This window comes from Corapipo altera, unplaced genomic scaffold (assembly GCF_003945725.1).
Source record: "Corapipo altera isolate COAL_440 unplaced genomic scaffold, ASM394572v1 51, whole genome shotgun sequence".
Classification (NCBI taxonomy): domain Eukaryota; kingdom Metazoa; phylum Chordata; class Aves; order Passeriformes; family Pipridae; genus Corapipo; species Corapipo altera.
Window position 1 is genome coordinate 6,395,352 of NW_020884892.1, and position 24,722 is coordinate 6,420,073.

Below are 24,722 nucleotides of genomic sequence, written 5' to 3' on the forward strand. Positions count from 1 at the left end.
CCTTTCCTAGGCACTGGCTGAGGATGACAGTGAGGAAGGTCTCAGCAGCTGTAACACTAAGATCACCCTTCCCTTTACCTGACAAATGCAAAAAAAAAAAATTAGGGACTCATGGAAGAAAAAGTGCTTCTGCTGTAAGGCCAAAACTGGGAATGCCAAAGTCATGAGAAAGTGAACTGTTTTGATAGTGATGAAGAAATGCCACTAAACTCCTGAACCAATCACAAACCACGCAGCCTGTGCATGCTGAACAGCCTTTCTGACAAAAGCAAGGGTCAGTTTCTCAGCTAGTACAAATCAAACAAAATCCATCAAGGTCAACAGAGAAGCACTGATTTCCTCAGGTAAATCAAACATGGTTCTCCTGCTGCTTCTTCAGGGAAGACAGCAACTGTGGAGATGATTTTTCCAAACCCAGATGAAGCTGCTGGCATGCCTTCCCTGCAAGCAGAAAGACAGAGCTGCTGTGGAGAAGAGCAGCTTAGCAAAATCTTGGATGAATCATAGCCAAAGGTCCATCTTCCTTCAGGTCAAAAGAGATGTGGGTGAGCTCGCTGGGCCCTAGCATTGCAGCTGAGCTCCCATGCAGCTAACTGAAGGTGATATACCCTTCCTTTGAGCAAGGCTTTTTGAGCTCAGCCTTGGCATTAATGCAAGCTCCAGAGCTCATGGACCAGAGCAAGCATCTGTCTGTCTGTCTGTCTGCATTTATCTGCACTGATGGGCTCTACACAAGAACTAAGTGCTTGATGCAGTTGTGACTGTGAGAAGCACACGCTGCTGTCATATCAAAGGGAGCCAAGGAAAATGGGGAGAGAAGCACTGGGGGCTCCTTTTTTCCTCATCCCCTTTCAGTGACTGGAAATTCATTACTGGTAACACAAAAAATACGGTAAGACACACTAAAACACCCAAGTCTGGGCACACCATCAGCGCAGGATTGCTGCTAGCCTCTCCTGTCCTGACCTGCTGCATTTTGAAGTTTCCATGATTACCCTTCCTATTCTGTACTTATTCATTAATGGGATTTGAAAGTGGGTCAAAATGAAACACTTACCATTTTGCTGAATCTTAAATAAAAAGGAAAAATTGGAGATAACCAAAACCCAATGCTTGGCCTCTCCTCATCCTCACTTTTCTTTCGACATCAGTTTGTTTATCAGAATGCAATCAACTTATGGAAACCTTTATATGTGAGTAAACATTTTAATTCCAAAAAAAAGTTAAATAAAACAAAAAAACAACACTGAAGAAAGAAAAGGGGAAAAAATCACAGCTTTTTTGGTCCCATGAAATACATCTGATTTGTTCAAAACTTAGAATGAAATTCAGGGATTAAAAAAATTTATTCCCCCCCCCCCCCCCCCCTTCTCATGTTTTCTGTAAAAACTCACACTTTTCAGATGGTTCAAAGATACACCATGGATGTGAGGCTTATAATCACATCATCACCCCATGCGTTAAAAAATAAACATGAAACATTATGCCATCCATCAGTGAATTAATGTCAAATAGGTGAAGGAGGTTTGTACTTCAGTTATTCAATCGGCCAAAATTAAAAAATTAAAAAAAACACCAGAAAATCAAGGTGTGTTGTGCCCAGGAAGGAGGTTGTCCAGAGGCCCTGGAGCATCACTCTGCCTGGGGAGTCTGGCCAGGCCTCAGCATGCCAGGGAGTGACAGAGCCTTGCATCCTCTTGGGGTCCAGCAAGGGTTCGTGGCACCCCAGCTGCAGCCAGCAGGATGGGTACACACAGGAAGGAGAAAGCTTGGCGCTTCTTTGGCAGCTCAGTAGCCCTTCTGAAGAGCACATGGGAATCTTCTTCTCAGCAATGTCTTCCTGGAAGGAGCATATAGATTATGGTTTGCTGCAAATAGTCCACTGACATCATCTTCTCAAAGCTCAGAGATTTTGAATTTGATTTTTACTGACTGTTGCTTTATCCACTCAGATACCCTAATCTGAAGTTGAGGCAAAGTGATCACACCTCTGAGGAGTTTAGGGTTGGGAGCATTGGTTCATCAGCCTTTGCTGCAGGCCATTTTGCCAGCAAACCAGGACATTTGGCAAGAGTCCTGCTGCTCCTCACCATTGGCAAGAGCCCTCCCTCCATCACTGCAAAACAGGCTGTAGCCTGGGATGTAGCAGCCCCAGGACAGTTACCTTGTTGGAACTTAGCCCTGAGGACATGCACCCATAGCTGCTTCCCCAACATGGCATGTCTGGAGAGACTCGGATGCAATAAGCTAGGGTGCATGGAAAGAACTGGCAAATCATTTTAACAGGTTGAAAACAAACTTGTGGACATCTGCCTCCTTTCCAAGCAGCTCACAAAAAGAAAGGCTGCAGAATGTGGGTTTGCTTTTTAATAACAAACAAAATACCCCAACTCTTTCTAAATAAAGACTTACCACAGATTGCCATCCCCTGTGCTTATCTCTTTTCAGATTGCTGTCCTTTCATTCTTCTGAAGGCAGGTGCAGTGCCCAGTGCTGCACTGCTGGGGTTCAGCAAGTGGGTCAGGCTTGGTACAGGACCTCCAGGGACTGCTCAGCTGCAGAGAGCTGATTAAAGTTTCCATATTATTTTCATCTAGGATGGTGTCAGACAGTTCTGAATTAGGTGCTTTGTTCCAGTAACTCCTGCTCACTCATGCAGGCAATGAGAGGGGAGTTCACCCCATGCAGCTTCAGACATCCAAAGTGCAGGAGTCCATATCTTAGCCAGCTTTCTGGTCTCCCACATATTTGCTGGAGGACAACAGTCATCACCAGAGGGAACCTAATGTTAGATGCCTGCCTTAAGATGAGACTGCTCCAAAGCATTTTGACCTGATAGTTTACACTATGCCCAGTGTTGCAGCAGATCTGACCTAGCCCAGGGATCAAGGGAGGAAGGTGTTGGGGAGTACCAGAGCTCTGAGCATAAAGGCAGAAAGACCCAAATGATCCACCCCACCTTTAGTACACTGCACATCAGTCCCTTTCACCCAAGACCTCTACATAATAAACCCAATATTATAGACTAAACCTACAACCCTAGAGAGACATTGTTATTTCCTCAAAAATTTGGAAAAGGACATAAAACTTCTAAGTGTTCCTCCTTACCCCAAACCTACTGAACAAAACTTCTCCTCCACTAGACATGGCAATCAAGTCACCCCTTTGCCTACCTTCATCCCAATTAACCAAATACACTGTGCTCCTCAAACCTGGAGTTCTGGTCTGGCAATCCCAAGTCATCTGTGGCTTTCCTTTAAATTATTCCTGGCATTTCCCCTTCCTTCATCAAGTGCAGACACCAGGCAATGTGTCTCCCTTTAAAAGGGAAAAAGTCACCTCCCTTCTTCTACTTGCTCTCCAGAGTTGCAGAAGTCCATTCTGTCCCACGGCTCCTTTGAGACGTCGCTTTCACATGATTATACACGAAGTTCCCATGAACTCCCTCCCTGACACTGTGCTTCCCAGATGGGCTCACAAAGACTGTAGACAAAATCTGAATTCTTTGTTCCCAACTACACACATTCAACTGCCATAAATAAGTGTAAGGTAGGGGTTTTTTTGTGTTGGTGCTATTTAATCATATACTAGCCTACAAGGGCTGATTACATCCTTACTACTAAAGAGTGTGAGGGGATATTCCAAAACATGGGGATTCAAATCATGTCAGATGTTACACTTCTCACCTTCTTGGCTCATGTACCCAGCACATTGCTGAATGAAGGCCAACACAGACCATTCCCAATAACCAGCTTGTTGCAGTCCCCCAACACAGAAATCAGGAGAGTTTATGCCCTACAGATACAGGTCATCCCATGATGCCTGGCAAAGTGCCAGCAAACCTTGAGTGCATCAAACTGTCTTGTCACACATACCAGGGCTCTGCTACAAATGGGACATTGGCCTATTGATCTAGACCAGTTTGAAACCCTGAAAATCTGACTGAAGTCCTGCTGAGGTCTGGATAGAAGTCTTGCTATAGGACAGGAAGAGTTTCTTTCTTACAATGGAAAGTGGGTCCAAGCTACTGCAAAGATAAGTCAAACTTGGGATGTCACTGAACTGCTAAATCTCCCAGTGCCAGGTGGGACCAAGTCACCAGCCCCATCTGGCAGGGAGGAAAGGGCTGCAGGTGGTAAGCCATAGAATTATAAAATGGTTTGGGTTGGAAGGGACCTTAAAGATCATCTGGTTCTAAATCCCATGCCATGGGCAGGGACACCTTTCACTAGACCAAGCTGCTCAGGGCCCCATCGAACCTGGCTTTGAACACTTCCAGGGATGGGGTATCCACAACCTTTCTGGGCAACCTCACCACCCTCACAGCAAAGAATTTCTTCCTAGTACCTAGTTTCTAATTTAAACCTACTCTGTTTCAGTGCTCTCTGCTTGTGCCTGCATTTTAATTCTGCATACTGGGCAAGAAAGTGACATTATTTCACATTATTTTTATTTTCCTTATGTTTCTGTCACATGACTTTCGTCTTCTTTCCCCCAGTTATTGCATTTCTCTGTGATTTCCCAAACTGAGCTTTTTTCTGTCTTTGCCTTGCTGTAGGATCCCATGGGGCACAATTCCCATGGGTTATGCTGCAGTTATGAGCCGGTCCTCAGATGTTTGTTAAATCAGGGCTGGCATTAGGCATCATTCATTCCTGTGGTCATGGAAGGCCCATAATAATCAAGGTAGAGTTGCTTTGGCCACCCATACTGAAATTTAAATAACAAGCCCAATTTCATCCTCCTTCTGGAACAATTTGGAAGCAACACCACATGATGAAAGGATGAGAGAACAGATGGGTTTTGTTGTCTGCATGCTACCAAGGCAAACTTTTCATGGAAAATTAAAAAACAAAACAAACAAACAAAAAAAAACCTAAAAACCAAAACACCGTGACTATGTGATTCATAAATTCTAAAAGCCAAGAGAAACCAGCAAAATTATTTTGTCTGACCTCCTGACTAATAAAGACCACAGAATTTCATGCAGTGATTTCTGCCTGAATCCCAGCCATTTGCGGTTCAAGCAGAGTATCTCAACCAGCCCACTGTCCAGCTTTGATGTGAGGATGTCCAATGAGGTGCTAACCACTTCCCATGCTGTCAAAAACTGGCTCTTCGACAGGTTGCCTGCATCTCTTCACCACCACATAACTTGTTGTAGCCTTCCTAAGGCCATTACAATTTTTAAGCATTTTTGTCCTCTCTATCAAAACTCTCAAACCATCAAAAAGAGAGAAAACAGAGGTTCTGAGGCACAAAACATCAACAATGTACATGGAAAGAGAAGGATAACAGAGCATCTCTGTGTAGCCTTCTGCTGTGATTAAATGGATGAAATCTACATTAAAATGCATCTCAAGGTCCACCCATTTTCCCACTCCAGATGACACAGTGTAAAAGTTATTTTGGTTCAAAACAAACAAAAAAATTCCAAATGCACACTTATCTGTGTGACTGGTAAGGAAAGCACGTATGTTTGGTTACAAAAGTAACTGACACTTACAAAGCCTGCTACAGTTTCACAGCAATAAATATTCCCACAGCAGAGACCTTGAGTGGACAGAACAAAATCAACTTCAAAACCAATCCTTGAGAGATTGGCCACTGAAAAGACAGCTCACTGCTGAATACCCACTCTGACGTTTTGTTTCCAAATTTCTGTGGCTGGTAGCACTGATGGGGTAAAGAAAACTCTTTTTGTGTTTTTTTTTCTTTCCTTTTTTAAGGAAACAAACCCAAAATGGAAGAAGTCCAAAAGGCTACAGGACCACACTCCTCTAAGATGACAAATATTTATGTTGAGCACTGACTTAATACAAGCTCTTCTTCCTTGTATCTTGTTAAGTGCATTTGATGACAAATGATGATTAAAGTTCCTCCACCCATAGAGCTATAACAGCCCAGGTGACAGCCTTGAGACCTCTCAGCCTTCTTGAGACATCAGCCTGTGTTGGAGGATGGGAGGGGGCTTCAGGTACCATGTCCTAAAGCCACTTCCATTCCTGTTCACCACTAAGTAACCATATTCACCCTTAATAAAATCAGAACAGAAGGTTCATTCCAACAGGGTCTCTTTTATTGCCACTTTCAAAGAGATGCTTTCTTACTTTCTGCCTGCATTTGTGCTATGGCCAAACTCAGGCTGGAAAGCAAATTCTCAGAATGTCTATCTACAGTTCCATGGTTCAGACTCTGCTGGGATGAGTCTGGCTCCATTTTCTGCTCCCCCCTGGAGGGATTAGTCTCACCTGCAGAGAAGGTAAAGGTGCAGCTCCAGCTCGTGGAGGTGCTGAGCTGGCTGTGGTCAGCATGTGATGATGATAAATGCACTGAGTGTTTGTGTACGGTGTCTCAGGGGCCTGAGGCCCACATTTAATTACACACTGTTACAGCCATACTCTTTGTGGCACCCATTCTAGTGAGGTGATAGCAGTAACACCTCTGGTCATGGCTTTCTCAGCCATCCATGAGCTCCTGATGCCTACACAGGACACAGGACTATGGCAACAGGAGCAGCACCCAATGGGAGAAGAACAGCACATGTAGGCTTATGAACTAGGCACTCTTCTAACAGGCCAGGTCTACACACACCATCTAGTGCTTTATTGTATGTGAAATTTCAGACTGTTTCAAGGCAGAGTTAAGGTGCTCTTCTTTAAGGTTTAAGGCACCAGCATCTTGTGTGTGGAAGCTCTCACATCAATTAACATCCTGAGTTGTGGTGTACAGGTGCAATCCAAACTGGCACAACCCGCGTGAAACGAAAGCTCATCTGAAGCAGGAATGGATTTAACCTGTTTCTGTACCCACAGATCTGCAGAAATCAATGCTGTCATAATGTAAGATGCTGTATGGTCACGTAACGGCACTAACTCTGAAGGAATTCATGCTTAACTGTTCAGCAGAAAAGGCATTGCTTCTGAAAAAAGCCTAAAGCACTGTTCTTTGAGGTTCTGGGTAACCAACAGTTAAAGCTCTGCTTTCAAATCATCCATTCTGAAGTGGTCATAGGTGGCAAAAGTAGTGATCCTCATAGTGCAGCAGCACAGAATATGGACTGAAACCCCACAGCCAGTTTAAGGATAAGCCTCACAGTTTCCATTACTGCTACTGTAATGATTTTGCAACTCTCATTTATTTTTCACCATTTCAGCTGCTAGTTTGTGGCAAATATTTTGGGGAAAAAAAAAAAAAAGAACCCAAAGCCCCAGAGACTGCCCATCCTTGACAGGAACAGTCCTGGCATGCCTGGAATGTGTAAAACCACAAAAGAGCCATTTCTGTTCATATTACTCCTTATGAAATCCCCTTTTAAAGGAGACTTAGCATGGGAGGCTTCAGCCACTCAGCAGAGCCCCTTTAGGATTGCCTTTCACTTTGAAATGTGACTTATCAGCCAGAGCCCAGACGGGTTTGGGTATCTGACTGTTGTGCCCTTCGCATCGAACTCTGGGACCGTTACATGCACAGCTGACAAAATGGTCAAGCCATTTTCCTCCCCTCCTTCATCCCCAGGTTCAGGGTAGATAAAAGCTTCACCAGGCTTGCTGCCTTACCAATGCCAATTTGACTGCTGATTTTACTTTTAAGAAAAAACCCAAATAATAAAACCCAACACCACACACAATGATTATCACTGTGACCACAGAAAGGCCAGAGCAACCACAGTGTGATTCAACAACACCCAGGCTGCAGTGGCTATCTCTGGACACACATGAGAATGTTCTCTGGCAACAAAGTTTTGCAGCTCTCTGACACGTCCTCTTCTCGCGCTCTTTCTCCGAGTCTTTTTTTCACCCTCACAACTTGTTGTAGCAACAGTGCAATTCTGTAGCTGGCAGCAGGATGGGAGCCTGGTGTGAGTAAGGCTTTGATGAGCCCCTTGCACTTATAGGGATACCTACTGGGCAAATGCCCAGAGAAGTTGTGGATTCCCCATCCCTGGATTCAAGGCCAGTTTGGAAGGGACTCTGAGCAACCCAGTCCATTGGAAGCTGTCCCTGCCCATGGCAGAGGGGTTGAACTAGATGATCTTTAAGGTCCCTTCCAACCCAAACCAGTCTGTGATTCTATGTGAATTTGCTTTGCTAAGTGAGGAAGTGACCAACTCATGCCACAGCATTAGTGTAGTGCTGTGCACAGCACCTCTTGAGGTGCCTCAGGAGGGTCAAATCCTGCTCCTGTGTAAGTTACTAGATCAACTTTTTCTGGCTTCTTTTTGCTTTTTACCTCTCCTCATTCCTTTCCTGAGCTTTCTGAAAGTTTCTGGGCTTCCCAGGTAGACCATCACTATAGGCACATGGCAATCTGCAGTGTGAGGTTCATGCCTAGCTTAAACTTCAGAAAGCACTAGAGCAATCCAGGGCAAAGATAAAACACAGGGACCGTTAACACCAACCTCCAGCATTTACTGCCTTTTGTTTGTTCAGATTGACATGGAGCCCTGCAAAATGCAAGTAGCACTGTAGTTCATGAGTAAGAGGTCTGGCAGGACAAACTTTAAAGACCATAAGAAAGCACAGGCAAAGAAGTATCTTGTACAGAACTGAAAAAAGAAAAGATAAATGATAAGCAGGAATTCCCCAGTGGGTTGAGTTTATCAGTGTGATTGCTTACAGGACTTTTTTTCTTGTACTGCTTTGATTTGCATACAAAGCATCTCTAACAGGAAATATCATCTGTCCTGGAAAAAAAAACCCAAGAAGGATAAGGATTTTTACTGTCAAGAGTAAAATGGCTTTTGGCACTGTATGACATGCCAGAAAGCCTCTCTCCTCAAGAAAGCAACTTGCAGTGGCACATTGCAGCTCCTCTTCACTCCCTGCTCTGCATCCCATCCCAGGGGCAGCAGTGTGTGATGCAGCTCCTCAGGAGAGCTTCCATAGTTAGAAAATCTGAAAGTAAAAGAAAAACATGCAGGTGAGTTGATTTGCATTCCAGATTCACAATTAACACAGCACCAAATTAACTTACAGGAAGTGGAAGAGTAAAAAGGAAAACCGCCAACTAGAAAATGCAAATCTTCACCCTACTACAATCACAGGCCACAGCCAAGACTCCTACAGGCTGGGAAGGCTCTAGTAAGAACACATTTTTCACTACTTTTTCAATGTGGTCACTTCGTGAACTCAACAGTGGCTTGTGATATGTGGTTTTATTCCTATCCATATACAGTCAGTTTCATTTCCTGAAAAGAACATGAACAGAAAAGCAGAAAACCTTTAAAACGATTGTACAGGTCTTTCTGTCTTTTCTTTCTCCTTTTTGTCTTTTATTACTACCTTGATGCACTAAAAAAACCCCAGCATTTTTTAAATTAGTACAGTATAAAAAATAGATCTTTTCCCAAGGCTCTTGGTTCTTAAGATAGGTTGCTGCTCTGAAACACAAACTAACTTGGCAGCACAGCATGAAATTGCAGCATTTTGTTTCAGTATGGTACACAAACATAGATACATACTATTCCTCTGCACATGGCTACCAGGAGACGTGCTTCAACCCCAGCAGGGAGACCAAAAAGTAAGATTTGTTCCACAACCCTTTGCACTGGTATTGCAGGACCTCAGCTATCTGTGGCCATCAACAGTCACAGCCCCACGGGAAGCACAATGGCAAGTAAAATCTTGCTTTACAGATGAGTAAGTGAGACGATGGTAGTTATAACAATACACCTCTTGGCTTTTTTCTGCAGAACTCAGGTCATCGCCTCATCTGTCTGGGCTCTGTCCCTCTTCCTGTGGAAGCCTACATCACTAGCAGGGAGAACAGCAGGTCTTTGCCACTCCAGGACTCCTCCATGTTCCTTTTCCCTCAGGCTTTCCCAGCACAGTTACAGGTCCTATTTAAGTGATCATCTAGGCCCAGCCCAGTGTCCCAGCCAAGCAGCTCTGCTGCTGCTCGAGGGCTGGGATGGGAGTTGTTGGGACTACAGGCCAACTGGGACCTTAGTAAAGAAACCGCAGCAAAGACCAACAGCATGCTGGGCTGAAGAAGCAGAAGCACAGGCAGGAGATCTCAGTACTCACCTGACTGTATCTAGATACCGCACCTAGTTTTGGTGCAAGAAACATGCACAATAAACACACTGACAAACTAGAGCAAGTGCAGTGAAGGAACACTAGGATGGCCAGGGACTGGTGGACTTGGCTGAAGAGAAGAGGGTGTGGGAGCTGGGCTTGCTTAGCCAGGGCAAGAGATGGCTTTGAGGAATCCAGCAGCAGCCCTAGCAGCTGCAGGGAAGTTACTGAGAACACAGAGCCAGGTTCACATAAAGCAGGACTTGACCAAATAAAGTCATGAGCAACCTGGTCTGATCTCACAGCTGACCCACCCAAGATCCCTTTCAGCCTACATTATCCTACAGGCCATCTTCTAACTGCCACCAGTGCAAAGGCTTTGGAGGAAAGGGTGGGAATCAGTGCTTGAGGACCGCGATATCATCCAAATGAAAGACTTGGAGAAACAACCATATCCCAAGACTGTGAAGGCCCAGATGGCACTGCTGACACCACACCTTATATTCCCCTCAGGACACAACAAACCCCACTCTTGCATGCAGTCTCACAGTGATCTGCATGCAGCTGTTCATCTCAGTTTGGCCAAGGAATCTTTCCCCATCATCCATCTGCAGCACACACAGGACCACCTCCCTCTCCTATGCACGCACATATTTTTTGAACAAGCAGGACTGCTTAAGGCCCATGTACAGCATGCCACAAAACGGCTCTCCATAATGCACAGGCTGCACCTTCTATTTCACAGGATGGAGAGGCCTCAAGAAACCTTCACTGCCCCACAAACTGCGATGCTCTGGTGCAGGATGAACAAACTACACTGTCAGCACAGCTGTCCCCTCCTCTCCATTGCTTGTGTCATAAAGGGTGTTGGAGCAATGTCTTTTTTCCAGTCAAAATAACTTATATGGCTAAAAGACAGGAAATGCCACAACCGAAATGGGAAGAGATCTTACAGGCAGCAGTACTGAGCTCTGTCTTCTCAAATAGATCCATACAAATCACAAGGCAACTATCACATGCACTTGGTGGGCAGGAGAGGAGGAGGTGGAAAAGGAGAGATTCATCTCCTCACCCCAGGTCACCCAGGAGGTCAGTGGCAGAGCTGCAGAGTAACTGCCTTCCCTCTATCCCAGAGTCTTGATGCTTGCTCCCTGTCCTCTTCATGTCTCTGCTTGATAGCCAAGCCAAGCTAGGAGGTAAAGCTGCCCTCTTCATAGTGCACATAACCATATTTCTTTCTGGAAACCATTGCCTAAGGGAAGTCAGCTCCCCACCAGAAGTCAGTCCCGACCAAATATCATCTTTCATAAATGCAAACTTGCATCTGCATTAAGAAACCTGCCAGCTTTGACAATATGCTCACCAATGTGTTTTGAGATGTGATCTAGTCTCATGGGGTCTTATGGGGCTCTAAGGGTTTATCCACATGTGAGGTTTTTTAGACCTGGAAGTGATACCAGCAAGCATTTTTACACCTTCCTATTCATAGGGTTTTATTTTCAGTACAGAAGAAGGTATCAGATCACTCAGTTTCAAATTCTGATGAAATTCCTGTGTGATCCAGGACAGCTAATTTCAAGCAGTTCTGAGTCCCAGTAGTGACTTGTGCTAAACTAAATTTCTGTAACTGCACCCATACCAATGTCTGCACAAATCAGCAAGAGAAACCACAGGTTCAGTCAGAATTAGTACCTTGGTACAGAAATAAAGATTAAAAAAAGCCATCTCCTACTTGTTGATAGGTGAGCTCTTGAAGCCAGATATGCCTTAAGAAACAACCTCCCTCTTCTCTTCCACCCTCCCATTCCTCCATCCTTTGAGCTAGTTCTTAGGGTAATACTTTGCAGCCTTGTTTGCCAGAGGAGAAGGATGCTTTCTGTCTGGGAAGTTGGGAAGACTGTGTTGGAGCAGAGCAGACCCCGGGCATGCAATTACCCAGGCAGCAGCAACAATATGTTAATTCACTGGATCACTCTGAAACGAAGCACAGTGCAAGTCCCTGGAAAAAGTGAAAAGGAGCCTGTTAAGAAAACTGTGTGAAGGCCTTGTGCACTGCAGCCCCTTGGAGTCCAGACAAGGACGGACTTTGCACAGACATCGTTTTTAGACCTGAACTGGCAGCCAGCATGCATCCTCTTCCCACCACAGGGCATCCAACAGGAGCAAGGGGAACCATGCTCAGTGCTGACAGGGGACATGGGACAGCAGTCGTATTTTAAAAGAGCTGTAGACACATGGTTTAGCCCCTGCAAGGGATGCCTCATCTGGGCAGATCACAGCCATAAGGCCACGATGCCATGCACCCACTGTCAGTATCCAGAGCTTTCTCGCACTTTCAGGAGAACACTCTCCTCCTCAGTGTCCTCAGCTGCTGAGTTCATGTCCCCTCTATTCAGTTGCTCAGATACCCTTAGGTAACACCTGTCCTCCAACAACAAACAACAAAGTCAATATAGCAAGGAGAGAAGGAGATTGAAATGGTCCTTCGGTGAATTTGCCGCGAGAAGTCAATGCCCTCAGAATGTCCACACTGACTGACTACCTCCTGGTGCATCATCCTTCTACTACTGACCTGCTAACTAATTCATCTAACACCCGGCTAGAAACTACGGCCCCACGATGGCATCATGATGGAAGTAGTCTTGCCCTCCCAAACCAGAAGGGGTGCCTTGCTCCAGGCAGGAAAACCAGCCTCCTTCCTCAGGAAAAGTGGCAGAGGAAGAATCAAGAAAATCTCTGCTACCTCCCTATGCTGGACAGACCGCCCATCTGCATGGGCAGATGACCATAAACCTCCTTGAGGAGCAAGCAATGATCTCATCACAAGGCAAGCACAGCTTTAAACCTGCATAGCCTCTTGTAGAGAACTTTCTGCTGTAATCCATACAAAGATTAAACTCGCCAAGTGGAAGAGTTGCACACTTAAGCTCTTTCTGCATAAGGCTGTTGACCACTGAGCTGATATATTGAGGTCAAAGGCTCATCTGTGCCAACACACTTCTTCGGGAATGTAAGTGTGGCTTTCATGCATACACACAGATATTACCCTGAGGAGCAGGGGGCAACTAGTTTAACAACAAGAAGTTTAAACTCAGCCCTTAGGCTGCACCAAAACTCCTGGGTTCCTACAGAAAGAAGGATCAACAGCAGTGAACATCTAGAGAAAGTGCTCACTAGCTTCTGCTGTGCACTGGCTTTTTTGGAGACTGTTTTTTGATTAAGAGAAATCTTGTTTAAAAATGAATCTGTTTTGCACGGACTGAGTTTTGCTCTCCAAGGAGATGGGGAAAGCAAAACCACACTAAACTGCAAAAACATCAGTGCCTAGCCATGAGCCCTGGCCTTTGCACAACTCCTGGTGGCTGTCCCTAAATGGGAGTACTTCATTGCCAGATGACGCATCCCAGACGAGATGAGTTTCCTGAAAAGCACTGACAACATGCCGCTAAAAGCTCAGTTCAGACAAGCAGCGAAACAAGTCTGCTTTCTGTTTTTTGAGCTGAATTCAACACTTTCCATGTTTGCTCTCTCACAGGTTATCTGGGCTGCACAATCAGCAAAACTCCTGCAAAACACTTGCTGAAGCTCAGCTACCAGGCAGTCTGTAATGGAGCTGTTCTGGAGGAAAACAGAAGTGTTATCGTGCTCGTGGCTGTCCCAATACAATTAGTCATACCTGATGGAGAGATACACATCCTTGCAGGGCTCTTACTGCCTTGTCAACAGATGAAGTCAAAATGAAAACATCCTAACGATCAACAACTAACCTGAAAGCTAAATCATGAATCCTGAAGACAGTCTCAATGCTACAAAGAGATGTCTTCCCTGTAGAAGAAGACAGCTGGGCTCCTTCCATCTGTCCTGTGATTCTTCTTCCCATATAATTTCTTGACATAGCTCAGTGAAGTAACATTTCTTCTTTCACCTCCCCATTCAAGCAATCCTTCTCTGCTCTGGTTGAGGGATGCTGTAGGGTCAGGAGAGGAAACCACACTCGAGGCAGGAAGAGGAAAAGGCCAGAGCTTAGGTGGTGGGAAACAACATCCCAGTCATCTTCTCTGCATGACCTCGGACAAGTTCCCCAATACTGTTTTGTCTCATTTCCCCACTGAAATAGCAAGTTTCCCACCATGCTGGCTGACTACCATGAGGATCTGCGTGGTAGGCCTGGTGTTACCAACCTGGGGTTAACATTGATAATAATCAGAGGAGACTGATGCTGTATCTAAGCTTCCCTTCCATTTCATGTCACTTGGTGATCTTCAACACAACCCAGACCATGATTTCATGCAGCACTTCTACATTTGTGCACTTCACAAACATCTCTGTTGGAGTCTTCTAGCTCCAAAGGTCTTGGCAAATATTCCACATCACAAGACCACCACTGCCAGGCTGGCAGCTTGGGAAATCCACCTTCTCTCTTCACCACTTAAGAGACACAATTTCACAAGACATATTTTTGCACTGACATTAATGAGTGATGGAGAAAACTGTCAAACAGATGAGTGGAGTTCAGCTCATGGTTGGTACGAGGGCAGAACATCAGAATGACACTCAGTCGCTCGACTTCTCTAGCTGAGATGTTACCTGGTCAGGAGGCAGCACACTGATCTTAGATGATGGTAGAGCTGGGAGCAGACACCCAGCAGTTCCTCTTGATAACCACTATGGAATTCAATTCATTTGGAAAAAAACTTCTTTTTCAGAAGCCTCCTCCCCAGCACTGACAACTCTTTTGAGATGCAATTTGCACTGCCAGGGCTCACAGCAAGGTGAAGCATGCCCTGCTCCACCTGCTCCTCCCTGAGGGTGGTCGGCAAGACAAGGAGCTGCTCAGTGGCTCCACATCGTTTCAGAGCTCATAACCAAACACAAATCTTCCAGATTTGGGTAATTCCCAGGCAAGTCTCAACCAAAACCACACATCTGCACTCACACCAAAGAGCACACACACAGCAAGAGCGAGGAGCAATTGCTGTAGGTTGCCATGGCAGTGTGCATGAATGATTTTATCACCCTTCTCAGCTGCAAAAGCATTTAGGCCCATTATCAGAGGATACTGTAGTATCTTTTTAAGGGTGCAATAGGTGGGAGAAACAGAAAATCAGTGTCAGCCAGAAGCAAGCATTCAGCACACAAAGCAGGAGCCCTTGCTTTGGGTGAGCTGCCTCCCAGAGGCACACGGACATTCATGCAGCCCCAGAGTCCTGTTGGAGCTGACCGGCGATGCTGGGCTCCCCAGCAGCTCTCCAGCCCAGGGAGTTCTCCTCTGCACAGAGGGATGAGCAGCCCTTCAGGGAGCACAGTGACAGTGAGTGGAGAGCACTCGCCTGTGCTCACTGCAGAGCCGATGGAAGTAGGTCAATCCTTCTGCTTTGCTGAACCTTTTGGCAGGTTGGTGCCGTGCTGCCGTTGCCACTCGCAGCTCGTCATTTCTGCCGCGTGACAGCCACGTCGTTCGGGAGTTAACGAATTCAATACATCTAATTAAATCAAACTTGGCATCCATTCAAAACCCATCTCGCAGTTTTTTTTTTTCTTTGCCTTTTTTATTCCCTGCTGCTGGTGGTGAGAGACCCACGAGAGGAGAGATGTAAGAGAGGGTTGCTAAGGGGCAAGTCAGTTTTTATCTCTTCTTTTATCTCAATTTTTTATCTTTATCTTTTTTATCTTATCTCTTTTTTTATCTGTTCTTTATCTCAGTTTTTATTTCCCTGCTCCTCTCCTGTCACAAAATCACAGAACAACTATGGTTGAGAAAGACCTCCAAGATCATCAAGTTGTTGCAGAGATGCTTTGTTTTCCTTGAAGGAATGCAACAAACCCACATGATTTGTTACCTTTTCCCTCCTCCCCTGCCCCAAACAAAATGACCTTTTCCATCTTCCTGCAGGTTTTGCAAACAGAGTCCAACACACCCTGGACTCTGTGTGATGGGAGTAGAGGGTACCAGTTCAAGGCAATTACTTTGACTGCTGTGAAACAGCACAACCTCCCCAACACCACCACTGTCTGTCAGAGTCAGTCCCACGTGCTGACTTGCTCTGTCACACATTACATGTACGTTTACATTTCTCTGCGTTTCTTTCACGCTGATCAGGTATGAGCAGGGCAGTTACGTGCCCTCCGTACGACAGAAGCCTGTCCCAGGCATGCCAGTGGTGCCAGGTGCTGCATGAACGCAGTGGAAGAGGCAGCCTTGGAGGAGATGTGGGTGACTCCAAGAGAAGCCAAAAAGACCAAAAGCCACATGACACTGAGTTTCAAGCAGTGGTCCCTTGCACTGCTCAATTAAGTAGCAACTGTCTCTTGAAGAGCAAAGAGCAGTGAGAGATTCTGGTGGGTTTAACACTGGGAATGATGGGAGCTGCTCTGACTTATCAAACAGAGAAAGGAACAGGGTAATCACTAAGTACAGAGCAAACGTCTCTTTGTAGCGGGTTTTGCAACTGGATTTCTTCAAAGGATGAGGTGGTGTAAGAAAGTCTCATCTCCGTGTTGCACATTATTGCTCTAATCAGGAAGGATCCAGTTTACAGTAATGTGATCTGGACTGCTGAAACACATCAGGTTCTAACCTCTACAGCACAGACCTAGGAGCTGTTGGAGTACACACAGGAGAGCAGTGATTTGCACTTCCAGGGTTAGAAAGAAACCAGAAGCTTCCTCTGGTACTCACAAACATATAGCAAGTGAGTGTAAGTGAGACAGTGTCCTCAGAGGAAGAGCAATCAGCTCAGCATCTCCTTCGCACTCAACTGTTTTCTCTTGAATGAACTTCAGATGCAAGGAAGGTCAAAAAGACTAACTAATGTATTTGCTTTTTTACAACATCTAGGTACACATAGGGCCAAATGGAGGACAGCTGAACAACCCATGTGTCCTTGGAACAAAAAGCATCAGCTAGGGAGCTTCACCACCCCTTCAGCAGCAATTTCTCTCTCTTGTATCTTCTTCTCTCCCAGTCCTAGATGGTGAGAACAAAGAAAATTGGCAAAGATAGGAGAAAAAATCCAGAGTGGACCAGCGTTCCCAGTGTTCCCTCCCTCAGGTCTTCCAGACAACACAAAGCAATGAACATCAGCCTGCCTCAGGGCTGGTCTGGGTCCTACCATGGCTGCTTCCAACCCCAACTCAGTCAGGACCAGCCTGGCCCGCATGGAATCCCCATCCTCCCCACTTCCAAAAACAGGATCCTCACCATCCCCGAGCCCAACCTAGCACTCTTACCAACATCTACAAAGCACTGAAACAACAGAGCAGCACAGGGCAGCCTGTGAGTGATTCAGCCAGCCCAAGGCCGAAGGCTGGGACATTTCATACCACCACTGCCAATGTCTCCATTGCTGGCGGGAGCCCTGTGTGGCCACGACAGGAAATCGGGTCTTAATCACCATCTCACCTTTCATTTCCCACTTCAGTTCTGCTATTTTAGCAGCTGCTGTGAGCTGGCTCCACACTTTCAGATGAGCAACCGTTGGGGCACAGGGTTTAGCTTGAGTATTTTCAGGCTGCAACTCCAAATGCAAAGAGAAACATGAGGCTGGGGAGGCTGGGGGGTAACAATCAGGAGTGATCAAGGCTTTAAGACACAACCAAGCAAGCGCCAGCCTCCTGCCCAGGCTGACACTGCCTAGGACAGGTAGCCAGGCTGGTAAGGCCATGTGGGCAGGACACTGGCAATGTATGCACCAACTGATTGGGCTTGCTGCCCACTTGGGACAGTTGTGTGACATGGTCCACTGCAGATGTGTGTCCAGGTGCTTCCCCTCCTCCTTGTTCATGATACATCTATAGATCTGCTGCAATAGCAGGGCTGGGCTGTAGCAGCTAACTGCTCAGGCTCTGCAGCAGCCAGGGAGAACTCCCCTTGCAGGGGGGAAGTCTGCTGCCACCATAACCAGTGCAGGTGGTAGAGTTAGCCCCTGTACACCTGCACCAAGGACTATCTAAAAGGGAGAAGGTGCTGGGACCTGAAAAGAGACATGTCCAGAGCTCACTGGCACAACCATCCCTGTGCACCAGCACAAGAACACTCGACAAGTGCCCATCAGCTCACACTCCCCACAATCACATGGCCTGTGGACCTCCAGAGGCAGCAGCCCAGGAAAACAAGAGGTTGGGTTTTGTGCCTTACTTTAGTTGCTTCCTCCTTTGGCAGCTTCTCAACTCAGACACAACTGGAGTTAATGAGAAAGCAACTCCAAATCTCTCCAGCCCTGAGCACCTAAGAGTTTGACTCTATGATCCTTGTGGGCCCCTTCAAAGTCAGAATATTCTGTGATTCCCAGGAAAGGATGACTGAAGCAGCAGGGCTTACAGGGATGCTAACACAGAAGAGATTCCCACAGCCAGCAGTCCCACTGCCTCCCCTCCCCCTCCTCCCTTCATCAGGAAATTTAGCAAAATTAAGATCATACAATCACAGAATGGTTTGGGCTGGAAGTGACCTTCCAAGACCACCCAGTCCAACCCATCTCTCATGGCCATGGGCATCTTCCACTAGATCAGGTAGTTCAAAGCCTCGTCCAAACTGACCTTGAACACTTCCAGGGATGGAGCATCCACAACTTCTCTGATCAACCTGTTCCATTGTCTCACCACCCTCATTATAAAAAATTTTCCTCTTATGTCCAGTCTAAACCTGCTCCCTTTCAGTTTAAAACTGTTGCTCCCCATCCTGCCATGACAGGCTGTTCCCTTCTTTCTTATAATCCATTTTTTAGATATTCAAAGGCCACAATAAGGAGGCCTTTTCCTTTCCTCTGCTTTCCTTGGAGCCTTCTCACCCTTAGGCTGAGCAACCCCAACTCTCTCAGCCTGCCTTCAAATGTTAACACCGCAGAAGGACCCAGACACCTTCACATACTTCCAGGCAAAGAAAATCAGCAAACATCCCTCTTGAACACAGTGCCCACAATACCAGCAGTCAACAAAACTCCTCCTTGTTCACTGTCAGTACCAAGATGGAGGCACTGCAGAGACTGACGCTTCCATCCCATTCACACATGGATGTTCCCATCACAGCCCGATGCTGTAATGTCTTGTTTGGCAAACCCAGAAGGGCATGGGAAACATGAGCAGACGAGTTGGTTTCCTTGCCCTTGGTGAAAACACACCAAATTGATCAGCCAAGATGAAACCTCACAACACCCTCTCCCTACTAACACCACAGTCATTGTGATGACTGCCCTGCAGTTCACAAGGCCCCCTCATGGTGATAGACGTCAGGTAACAAACATTTCTATGACTCACTGATAACAGCACAGCAACCTCCTGGAGAGTCCATAAGGAGAGGGAGTAAAAGTGACAATGGGGTTCTCATGGTTGGCCTGGTGCCTGGAGGATGAGATGTGTCGGAGTGAGATGTCAGGGCAGACTTTGAGCCTGTCATTTTGACTGAAATGTCAAATATTCCTCTGTTGGTTTCCCATCAGTTGCAAGGTTTTCCCCTAAAGCCATCACACAAAGGTGAGGCTGTTGAAAATCCATTTCGATGTCTGCTACTTATATGGCCACGATTATCCTATCCATGATAGACAACTACAGTTTCATCAAAGCATCTTGTGACACTTGCCCAGCACAATTTGCCCAGACATGGTCAAACACCTGGAGATTTCTTCTGTGTAACTTAAGAACCCGTATCAAAATGGCAAGTGTTAAAATTATGAAACCATTGACCCAAGACACAAAGCAACTTTTGCCACAAAATTAATTAAATCTTTGGGAAAAGGACAGTATTTACTTCCAACCTTCCCCATACTGCCTCAAGAAACATTATTCCTGAAAAGCTCCCACGTGGTTCTTGTGCCCTGTCCTACCTTAGCCTCCCCATCACATCCATGGATCACAGCTGCAGTGGGTGCACAGTCCATGGTGACACAGCCACTGCCAAAGTCCCAATGTCCTACAGGAATTTTCCCTTCTCTAAGCTGGCCTTGACCTGAACACTGTGTTCTTCAGAAATGGATGGAAAGTAGGTCTTGTTGCAAGAAGGGCTCACTAAACTTACTTTAACACTCCCTTCTCCCTCCAAACAACCCACCACAGCCTGGGGCACGAGCATTGCTACAGCAGGTGTAGAATTCATCTCACTCACCCTCTAGCCATCCAAAGGATTTGTACCTAGTCTAAGAGAGATGGCTGGGGACACGCCACATCTAATCAAGGAAAGGTGTTTGTAGTGTTGGCATCTGCATCCGAGCAAGTCGGCACAGGATGTTTTTGCAGTCGGTGAAGAATCTGCCATATAGCCAGGGAAGATGAAGGTGCAATTCAACTCATTCATCAGATCCATCACACCTGACACCCTATGGACAATGCTGACTAGATCTCCCCCGCCTACAGCATAAAACAAAAGCTGCACACTGACCTACATGGGGGGTTGCCATACGATGACTCCCACCTTGCCAACTAGCCAAATGTAAAGAAATAGAGACTTCCAGAGGGCAAAACTGCTCTCAAAGCCCAACTTCAGCACTTGAAATGTGACTGCCCCCACCTCAGTGCATTTCCATGCTTTAATTATCCACCCCTCTAGTAAGGGAAGGCAGAATAGATATGTCACATTTTGGCTTCCCCACCTTGCATGCCAGCTCTTCCAGTAAGCACAGATGGTTTTGTGCTCGTACAGAGCAATGAATAACGCACAGCTCCACATGCAGCCCATCCTACAGCCCTGCCTCTGTGGGGAGCAGCTTTTGGTAACAGGGCAGGTGGGAACCGGGAGCAGCGATGTCTCAAAGAGCTCCATCAGCATTCATTTCACATGAGGATGGTTATCAGAGCATGCCGATGAGTTGTACATTCAGCACAACTGCATTAACACATCTCGGTAAAACACCCTGAGACTCCAAGACAGAAAATGCCACATGGACAGCTAATTTCCACCTAATAGCACATTTACCTCTGGTAAAAGTTATAGACTGCAAGTGCTTCATGAGCCATTCACAGGAACTTTTGTAGGCACTACTGAGGAACACAGGAACTTAATTATCTCTTTTAAAGTGACCTGTGTGATTAAAAAACCTATTTGGACTTCAGGTGCCCTGGGATCTGTAATCCCCTGATCTAGTTGCTCAACTGGCGCAATCTTGAAGTTACCATAAAGGCCACTCACGTTGCTCTAAATTGTTCTACCTACTCACCAAACCCACAAGCATGACCCAAAATCCACCATCCCAAATGGTCAGAGAAGCAAAATCCCAACAACTCCCTCCTTATCTTTATCCACTACCTGCCTGAGCTCTCTGAAAGAGTACAAATTCCCTCTACTGGGGTCAGCAAACTTTCAGCATAAACACACGCCCAAGTATCTTTAGACGTTAAATATATATATTTAGGGAAGTTATTATGCTTCTCGGAAACTTTTTGTAACACTATTAACAAGGCTCAGCAGCAGTTTTTAGAGCCCACTGGCAGTTCACAGCTTGAACCCAAAGACACACCACGGCAAACCCTCTTACTAATAATGGCCTGCAGGTCTGGAAAGCCCCTGTGCCTCTCTCAGCCCTGTGTGGCAGTGAGGTGACATGCCTGGGTGATCAATTTGAATATGTATAGCTGAGGCCACCCCCGGGGAAGCACAGATCCTGCCTCTGAGCTGCTATCCTGACCCCAATGATGCAAGGTGAGCAGGGCAGGGGATGGTATTCTCATTTCTCTACCCCAAAAATATTTCCACTGAGTGATGGTTAAGAGCATTCATCAGAATTTGGGGCTTTTTTTAGGCATGTCTCTGTAGGAGGATATGCTTAAAGTGGAAGAACACACTGGTAAAATTCCTGATGCCCCGATCCTTGCATTTACGGGCTGATGTTGCACGAAAGCCCAAAAGCCAAACCCTCATCCTTTTTCCCAAGAGCAACACCAGATTATCACTCAGAAAAATTTAATCCTGAGATAAGTTTATGGTATGTGAATATCTGATGCAGAGTCTAAATGGAGGAAGCCTGACAGGCATTTTCTATTCTATGAGGCAGGGGCCTAGTTGAGCCCATGTTATAAGTCATCATGCAGGGGCTTCTGCTGGAGCCAGATGCAATGTAATTGTTTTTTATTTTATAGCATGAGCAGGACACAGCTCTTTACTCCAAAATAAAAGAACAACACCCCGAAGAACAGAAACTCCAGTGAGCACAGCAAATCATCAAAATCATAGAACCACAGAATAGTTCGGGTTGTACGGAATCTTTAAGTATCATCTAGTCCAACCCCCCTGCTATGGGCCATCTCTCACTAAATCAGGTTGCTCAGAGCTCTGACCAGCCTGTCCTTGAACACTTCCAGGGATGGGGCATCCACAACTTCTCTGTGCAACCTACTACAGTGTCACATCACCTCACAGTAACTTTTAACTCTGAATTTTTCTCATTGCTGTATGGCCCTTTGCATCCCACTAAGCTAAAGCCACTTCAGTCCCCAGCCATCCCATGTGGGTTAACACGTCCCCAACAGCTCCTGCCCTCCAGTAGGTATTTCCCACCTTCACAGCTCCTTTTGCATCTCTCCCAAGGGCAAGTTCCTTCCTGTTGCTCATCACTTCTTAAATCTCATCACCTATTGTTCACACAGCCTCAAGGCCAGTGGTTTTGGAAGCAGAGGAAGGCTCAGGTGCACACTCTCAGGTAGCCTGCAAATTCATCCCTGAATGTAGTAATTCCACAGGTTCTCATGGAGCTGAGCACATTGGGTACAACTCTCACTTGCCATTGAGTCAATTTTTTTTTTTCAGTTTATTGCAGCCAAAATTTTGCCCTAATGACTCAAAAGTAACATGCTGCAAGAGCAGTTGCCTTACCTGTTTCTGCACCTTCTGATTTGTCGTGCTGAAGAAGGAGTGTAATGGCTCTGGAAAAAAAAACAAACAAAAAACAAACAACAAAAAAACCCCAAAGAATCAAGGAAAGCCACTAATGGTATCTATTAAAAAGACAAAAATTTCAGGTCCTGGAGAACAGCTACGAAGATGCAGCCTTTCAACACTAGCTTTCATTTCAAGGTGACAACTTGAAATTACATGAGCTGCCCCATACCTTGTACCCCCACTGAGGGAAGCAAAACCTCTTCTGTGAACCCTTTGTATGGACAAAAGGAAAAGGACAAAAGGTGCCAGAGACCCAAAGCACGTTAATGGAAATGCATGGATGGTGAAATTAGGGTTCCTGGCTCTTGGTATCACACAACAGTTGTTATAAAACAGTATATTCCTCTCAGCTGCACAGCTATCAATACTGCATGAGTCATTTGTAATACTTATCTAATGGTGAGTAAGCTGCTCCTGCCAGTCATACTTTCCAGATAAATCTGTGAAGAAAACAAGAGGGAAAAAAAGAACTATCAAAACATGTTATCAAAGAAATAAAATGAATGGGATGGTATTCTGTCGGCACCTAAAATGGCAGAGGGAGAGGTGGCTTGGGGCTCATCAGATGAAACATGCACACCAGGAGAAGCAAGGCAACTATTAGAGTCCACACAGAGTATGACCGAAGTACCACTAAACCAACCATAATGTGACCCTTCCTGCTGGTGGACACTTCAGCAAACACATGTGGCAGAGGCTGTACCTTGACATGGTTTTTGGGACAGGGACTCAAATTTACAGTTTGGGGGTTTATGCTCATCACTTCCTTGCTTGGCAGTGAGCGCAGGTCCAAGTGAGAACTCAGTGCTAGGGAAAGAGCTGCTTGGAGTTGGTTTCTGTAACATCCTGAACAGCAGGGAAACCCCAACTCATCCATGAACCAGGTGTAAAATGATCCTGAACACGAGGGATCTTTCCTCACCTACCTCTGTTTTGACTAAAGCTCAACAACTAAATTGCAAATAATTTAGTGGTGAAATTAATGACAGAAAAAGACAAAGACACCTTCGTTCAAACACACTTGATGAAAGTAACCCTGAAAGACCACACTGGCTGTTTTGCACACTTTTCTGGCCTTTGTGTTGCTGCCTGCCTGTGCCTTGGAAAACTCCGGTGAGCCACAGGAGCCAAGGCCAAGACCTAGAGACTTTCTCACGAGAGAAATCGCTGTTGAGGAGGTGGGGGAAATACCCCAAGGGTCTCCCAAGGGGGCTGAGTCATCACATGGCTGTCTTATGGAGATTTCAGAGGGGGAGCTGGGGTGTGGGGGCGGAGAGGGGAGAAAACTCCAAACACCTCCCCAGCTTCACATACTAGAAAGGCAGAGAAAACCCCATGTATGAATCACCCTGCCCTGACATCTCAGAGCCACCGAAGTGTTTCACACAGGCTGTCATGAAGGCTCATGCCAGCAGAGAGGAGCCCATGCGCTGTCCTTGCAGCCTGGCTGTGAGGTCTTGTGGGCAAGAAGATTCCAGGGTGGGCAAAATGCTTCTGTTGGATTGCCTGCAAGTGGGGAGTAGGCACGAGGGGATGTCCATGGGGACCAACACAGACCCACCAAACCCCAAGACCTCCACACCCAAGCGTAAATCCTGAGGTGAGGCCACCTGTATATTCTCCTACCTGGAAGACTGGAAAATAAAAGCTTTTGTCATGGCTAGGACAGCATTTTGTAGAATCACAGAATGGTTTGGGCTGGAAGCATCCTTTAAGGATCATCTTGTCCAAATCAACTGCAATGGGCAGGGACAGTTTCCACTAGACCAGGTTGCTGTGCCAGCATCTCACCACTCTCATCGTAAAAACTTTCTTCCTCATGTCCAAACTAAATCTAT

At 46.1% G+C, this 24,722-nt stretch overlaps 1 long non-coding RNA gene across 4 annotated transcripts in view; it reads right to left on the reverse strand.

Moving 5' to 3' along the window:
• Positions 1-1,186: 1,186 nt before the first annotated feature.
• Positions 1,187-24,722, reverse strand: part of LOC113948164 — a 136,911-nt gene continuing 113,375 nt past the window's right edge. For 3 of the 4 annotated variants that reach the window (XR_003528024.1, XR_003528022.1, XR_003528023.1), the window contains exons 5-7: positions 8,233-8,897; positions 2,413-2,751; positions 1,187-1,840 (exon numbers count right to left, since the gene is read on the reverse strand). This is a non-coding gene — a long non-coding RNA (uncharacterized LOC113948164). Of the gene's footprint in view, positions 1,841-2,412; positions 2,752-8,232; positions 8,898-13,786; positions 13,987-24,722 lie in introns of all 4 variants that reach the window. The other variant, XR_003528025.1, reaches the window with a different exon arrangement.